Source organism: Scardinius erythrophthalmus (assembly GCF_964197995.2).
Source record: "Scardinius erythrophthalmus genome assembly, chromosome: 17".
NCBI lineage: Eukaryota > Metazoa > Chordata > Actinopteri > Cypriniformes > Leuciscidae > Scardinius > Scardinius erythrophthalmus.
This window is the reverse complement of record NC_138237.1, coordinates 2,863,193-2,870,165: the sequence shown is the minus strand read 5'-3', so window position 1 is coordinate 2,870,165 and position 6,973 is coordinate 2,863,193. Positions and strand designations below refer to the sequence as shown.

The 6,973-nt window shown below is 38.1% G+C and overlaps 1 long non-coding RNA gene across 1 annotated transcript; it reads left to right on the top strand.

Moving 5' to 3' along the window:
- The first annotated feature begins 3,069 nt into the window (after window positions 1-3,069).
- LOC308705519 lies at window positions 3,070-6,183 on the top strand. The gene is made up of 3 exons (XR_014031929.1): window positions 3,070-3,214; window positions 4,355-4,552; window positions 4,668-6,183. It is a non-coding gene; the product is annotated as an uncharacterized lncRNA (long non-coding RNA).
- The last annotated feature ends 790 nt before the right edge of the window (window positions 6,184-6,973 follow it).

Genomic DNA, 6,973 nt, shown 5'->3' with positions numbered 1-6,973 from the left:
TAGCATTCATTAAGAAACATGGATTTTCATTTCTTGCCAACTCTAAGCATCGTTAGTAGAGATAGCTCGTACTATCAGTTTGTGCTGGTTTGGTGTTTGAGCTATTGAACATTATTTTTTGGGTTGTGTGATGTCACTCTCCACCCCATGTCCTTCAAATCGCTCCAACCCGATGTCATTCGTTTGTGCTCGGTTTGTGCTGGTTTGTGCTCGGTTTGTGCTGGTTTGTGCCGTTAAAACAAACACTGTATCTGTTTTCCTTTTGCAGATATAACCAATTTAATTCGGGGCAGTGACGTCACTCTCCACCCCACCTCATCTAAATCGCTCCAACCCGATGTCATTCGTGTGTGCTCGGTTTGTGCCGGTTTGTGCCGTTGAAAGAAACATTGCAACTACGATCCCCTCTTAAACATACAAAAATAAACTTTTTAAGAACAGTTACATAACTGTCCACCCCATATGGTCCAAATCGTTGCAAAACTGTGCCGCTCGTTTGTGCTCGATTTGTGCCGGTTTGTGCCATTACGATGAACATTGTATCTTTTTCCCCTCCTTAGAAATAACACATTGGATTCGGGACAGTGACGTCACTCTCCACCCCATGCCGTCCAAATCGCCCCAAACCGGTGCTTTTTGTTTGTGCTCGATTTATGCTGTTTTGTGCCGTAGAAAGAACCATCATAAATTATTCCATTCTTTAGACATCACAAAATCTTTGGAGGAGTAGTGACGTCACGCAAGCAAGCCGCGCTCTCCATCCATCTCGTCTACAAACCTGTCCGGTTCGTTTGTGCTCGCACAGGGCCGCAGCTGTCACCTGTCAGTGTTCTTTTCTTTAGATATGGGAATGTTTTATTTTAGATTTGTGCTATTGACATTTGGTCTTTATATTTGGACTTTAGTGATGGTTTGTACTGTAAAACGTTTCGTTTGTGCTGCTTTGGTTTTTTAGATATTAAAATTATATTTTTAGGTCATTCTGAGGTCACTCAGCTCCAAATTCACCCAAAATAGTCTCGTTCGTTTGTGCTTCGTTTGTGCTGGTTTGTGCCGGTACAAATTTACTTTGTGCTTCGTCGGGCTTTAAAATATTATAGACTTTAATTATTGTTGATGACGTCACCAGTCCCCCACATGCTCCAAATGTACTCAAAATATTCAGTTTCGTTTGTGCTGTTTTGTGCCGGTACAATTTTCGTTTGTGCTGCATCGGCCTTTAAAATATTAGACACTGAATGAAAGCGAATTATAGACGGTGACTTCAGCCCCACACCTGCATCTTCGTGAACGCGCCACAGAGAAATGCACATTCATACATTAGCAGAGAGCAGTCTGTTTTCTTTCGTTATGAATTGTTCTGTTTAAAAGTAGACATGTTTGTGATGCAAGTAGGCGCTGAGTTTCGGTTCATTTATGAGACCAGCTGCAGTTTAGTCGCCGGCGCCTCAATGTCCTGATTATCTATTGTCTGAGGCCTATTTACTTCTTATTTTGCCTATTAAATCCTGGCAATTGGTTGATGAAACATTGATTAAAATTAAGATACAATTAATACAAAACGAATTTCACATTAAAGAAAGGCTTTGTGCTTTCTGTTTGAGGTCTCTGTGGAAGTTTTAAAGCAGTCTTTTAGTGCCGCTTTCAGAGCGGTCACGTCCGTAACGGAGAACTGTCCCGTCCGTAACATTGTTTTTTCCTCATAAATGCAAACACGAAAAATAAAATAAAATGAATAATTTATGTTCTGCGGAGAGCCAACGCTTCTTCATCCGGTGGGTAGTATTACTTTTGGTTTGCGCAGTGTAATTCATAGAATTACTAAAAAAAAATGTAACGCACATGCATGTCTAGACCAGGGATTCCCAAAGTGTGGTACGCGCGCCCCCAGGGGTACGCGAGCTACCACCAGGGGGTGCGCGAGAGGAAAAATGTAATGGCGGTCTGTTTTTTTAAGTGGGATTTTTCCACACAATAAAAAAACATGAACAGTAAACATTTCCTTTGTAAATTCCTTTTCCTTTTATTTTAAATAAAAAACTATAATTTATTAGTTTTTGATAAAACAAATGAAATGCACAATGACACACCTAAAGTCGCTCACGCACATATAGGCTACAAGCAAACTCTACACACACGAGATGCGCACATACTCATATGAGACGCGCGTGCGCACACACAAACTCTCCACGCACATACTTATATGAAACGCGAGCACACACACACACACACACACAAACTCGCGCACATACACATACTCAATGTGACCAGAGCACACAAACTCTCCGCGCACATACTCATATGAGACGCGAGCGCACACACACAATACCATAAAGATGCGGAAAAGTCGATCAAAAGTGTGGCTACATTTCTCCAGGCTCGATGCCAATAGCGCGCGATGCCGTATTCGCGGTAAAATAATTGCTGCAAAGACCGGTACCGCGACAAATATGATGAAGCCCTTGACAGTGCACGGAGTAAACATAAGAGTAGAAAGTTGCTCCGTCTTTGACTGGTAAATGAAAAGATACCTTGTTGATCAGTCTGATAGTGTTTATATTGCAATAATGACCAACTGAATGTAGCCTACACTGCCGTTCAAAAATGTGTTGGTTAGTCAGATTTTTTTTTCAGTAAGGATGCATTAAAGTGATCAAAAGTGACCTTAAAATATGTCACATGTGTAATGTTACAAAATATTTAGTTTTTAAATAAAACTAAATTAGCGGCTGAAAATAACCGTGCTTTCTGTTACTGAGCCTGTCTATCACTCGTCCTCTTTAAAGTGGAAGCTTGTGCGTAGCTTTGTTGCATTATATTGAAACTTTGTTGATGTTGTTATTGTCATGCGTGTTCTGGTTATTTGCGCATGATTAAACATGAGTCTTTATATGGCGACAAAACAAAGCTTTGTTGCATTATTTTTTTTAAGTGGGGATTGGGGGTGCGCCAACCTGGTTGGGACATAGTAGGGGGTGCGCCGGAAAAAAAGTTTGGGAACCGCTGGTCTAGAGAGATAAGAGAGAGAGCTGAGTCTCTAAAAGAGGACAGTTCCTTCCCTTCACTTTCACTCTATAATCTCTCTGTGTGTCTGTGTCTCTGCTGGCCTTTTCATGCAAGAAAATAAACCTCATCAAAGACTATTGGAAATGTTTGTCTCTTATTCAGAGATATAATATTATTATCCACCAGATGCTCTTCAGCTCATCACAAGGTAATTAAAACACATTTTATTTTTATTTAAATCTCAACACAAATACTGTTACTATAAAGAAACTGAAATGTAATTCTGTGTTGCAGAACACTTTACATTACGGTTCATTAGTTAACATTATTAACAACATTAGTTAGCATTAACTAATAATGACCTGCACTTATAGTTCAAATGGCCATTAATAAAGCTAAGTTAGGAAAAGGACGGGGGTTGAAGATATCCCAAATGAAATACTAAAATCACCCAAACTATTCGATATTTTGTTTGATTTATTTAAATGGTGTTATGAATCCAGCAAAATACCATCTATGTGGCTTAAATCTATTATTAATCCGATACCAAAATCCCAAAATGAGGATCCGAGGGCACCTTTGAATTCTAGAGGGATTAGTTTAATGAGCAGTTTATAAGCTGTATTCTACAATACTTAATGAAAGGCTCATGGTGTACCGAGAGAAAGAAGAGATCCTCATTGAAGAACAAAATGGGTTCCGTAAGTCAAGATCATGTCTTGATCTATGATTACAACTAAAAGAATAAGTGAAAATAAGCATACATATTCGTGCTTTATTGATTTTCAGAAAGCTTTTGATATGATCAAAAAGCTCTTTATCGAGAGGATCTGTAGATGAGGATTTGTTTGTATATGCTGTGTGTGTGTGTGTGTGTGTGTGTGTGTGTGTGTGTATGTACAGTATACATGTGTCTATGTATATATTTGTATTCATGTATTTCTCCGAATGATTTGTATATGCGATGGGAAGATGTTTGCTAAATAAGTTTGTGGTGTCTTGTAATCCCATGTGGGATGGGCCAAATGTTTGGCATGACACAGAAATAAAATTTAACTAACTAACTATACAGCATTTATTAATCTTTAATATTAATTTCAACATTTACTAATACATTATTAAAATCTTGTTAACATTAGTTAATGCACTGTGAACTAACATGAACAAACAATGAACAGCTTTTATTTTATTAACTAACATTAACAAAAATGAACAAATACAGAAATTAATTAATTAAATTAATTAATTAATTAAACATTAACTAATGTTAACTAATGAACCTTATTGTAAAGTGTTACCACAAACGTCAAACTTTAACTCTACTTGTATCTGATATGTTTTGCCACAGATATAATGCAGAAAGGAGAAATGAATCGTGACGGCAGATCTGTGGAGCGTCACGAACTGCAGGAGAATTAAACATCAGGAAAACAGAGAAAGAGGAAAATGACAAAGAAAGAGGATGATATTCAAGCTCTTGATCCAGGAGAGAAACAGATCCGGAGACGAGTCAGACACAACAGCATTAACAGTGGAAAACCAAACTGTGAGTCTTTATGATCTTCATGATGAAACACTGTTACACATTTTTCTTCAACTTGATTGCAATTTTGATCAGTTTTAACTAGGAATGCCTGAGTTTGTGATCTCATTGTCTACAGTTTCTCATGATCCAGACGGACCAGCAGAGATTGATTCAGAGACGCTCACAGAAACTCACGGATCACATGACGATGATGAAGAAAGCTCAAACTCTAGATTAGTGGTCGACCGATATGGGATTTTTAATGGCCGATGCCGATGCCGATATTGAGAAAGCAATCTGGCCGATTGGCCGATATGAGGCCGATACAATACATGTGAATACAGTAAATGAGAGACATAAAGAATATTGGTGAAACTAAATGAACATTTATTGTACATACTATTTATGCAAAATTCTTTTTGCAATAAAAAATATTTACTAAGAAATTAAAATGTGAACAAAAAGGTAAGGTAACACTTCAATAAATAAAGTTTTAGTGCAGCTTCTTGTCTGCTTTAATATTTACAGTCATTTTTTCAGTCACATAAATAATAACTACTGCTTACTGCAGGTTACAAATAACATTTATCATTAATGAACCAATCGAAACAATATTCATAAATTAATGACAAAATAGTATGTGAAATTACATACATTTTATGTACAATACATAGTTAAATATAAATCTCACATAGTTTATTTACACTATTTACTTTAAACAGGTTGTTTTACTTCAAGTATATTTAAATAATAATGATTTATATGTTTAGTTTTGCTTGTTTGTTTCTTTAAAATGTTGCAAGCCGTCACGTGTATTTGCATGACATACATGAACATATGAAAATGTATACTACTCACGATATTACGCCAATCATGGATAAATAAATACAGTAGATAGTGAATAACATTTTCAAGGATTTATTTTCAAATGTAATATTATTACATAGTGTTCTCCTCTCATCCACCTCACGCGACCAACTGATCTGTAATGCACGCGACGCGACCGACCCAGCTTTTCCGTGCACGCGAGTCCGTGGGAAAACAGCGTCTAGTTTAAATGTAACCCGAGAACAACGCGCGTATCTGAGGAACAGCCAGTCACAGGATTTTTGACTGTTTGTGAGGTAAAATGTTTTCAGTTTTGTTTGAATTCGTTTATATCACATCTGTGACCCCCACTGGAGCTACCGCTGGGCCGCGGATCTGACATATCACGGTACTGTTTGAACAGACTCTGCTGCACGCCGGAGTGTTTTTGTGTGTAACACAATGTAGCGTCAGGTTAGAAAGCGAATGCGAATGGTCATTTACTGTGTCTGTCAGATGTCTGCTTCACTTCTGAGTGGCTTGTTTTACGTGCTGGGCGGAGCAGAGCGAGTGTATTCAGTTCATTCACGCTCGCTCTGTTCGCGTCAGTGGAAAAAAGCGCTAATGCACAGTCACAAACTGTTTTGAAATATATCGGCCAAACGGAAAGATTTATCGGCCGATGCCGATATCTAAAAAATTCCAAATATCGGCCGATATATCGGCCTCGGCGATATATCGGTCGACCACTACTCTAGATGTCACACATGGCTCAAACATGCAACATTAAAGGGATAGTTCACTTTGAAATAAAATTTTGGTATGTTTTAGCTTACCTCAAGGGCATCCAAGATGTAGGTGTCTTTTTTTCCGCAGTAGTTTCAATTTTGATATTAAATAAATATTTATATTTATATCGTTGTTATCTCTTGAAAACAGCACACGTCCAAATGATCTGACGGCGCGGGCGGGTATAGATGTATACACTAGATGTCACCCTGGCTACGGTTTCGTTCCAATGAACTGCAGTAGCCAAGGCGACATCTATGAATATATCTATACCCGCCCGCGCCCTCAGATCATTTGGACGCGGCTGTGTTCAAGAGGTAACAACGATATAAATACTGTTCGTTTTCTCACACAAACCGCTCGTTTCGTGTCTTAGGCCATCAAAGTGTACTTGCGATGGGGAATTGTTTCATTTGGACGATGGGGAATTGTTTTAAAGGGGTCATGAACTGGCTTTTTAACATTTTTTATATTGTTATATTGGTCAACTTATGACGTTCGCTTGGTTTTTACATTCAAAATTGTTAAATTCTAAGCTATTTTCTACCCTGCCTTTGATCCTAGCTCCTGAAACGCTCAGTTTTTATGGGCTTGCCGCACTGAATATTTGGAAGTAAATGGCAAAAAATTAATCCATGATTGGATAAACAGGCTAAACAGGCGGTGTTGAAGTGGGCGTCGATCTTCTTTTGCGTTTTGGGTTTGATGCCCTCTGACGTCACAGATCCCCACTTTGAAAAACCTGTCGTTCGCTGAGCCTGGTGTCAATAAAAGCTTTTATTGGACTAATAACTATATATTCTTATAGTATGATGACCTCTTATATGTCAAAAGCTCAAGGAAAAT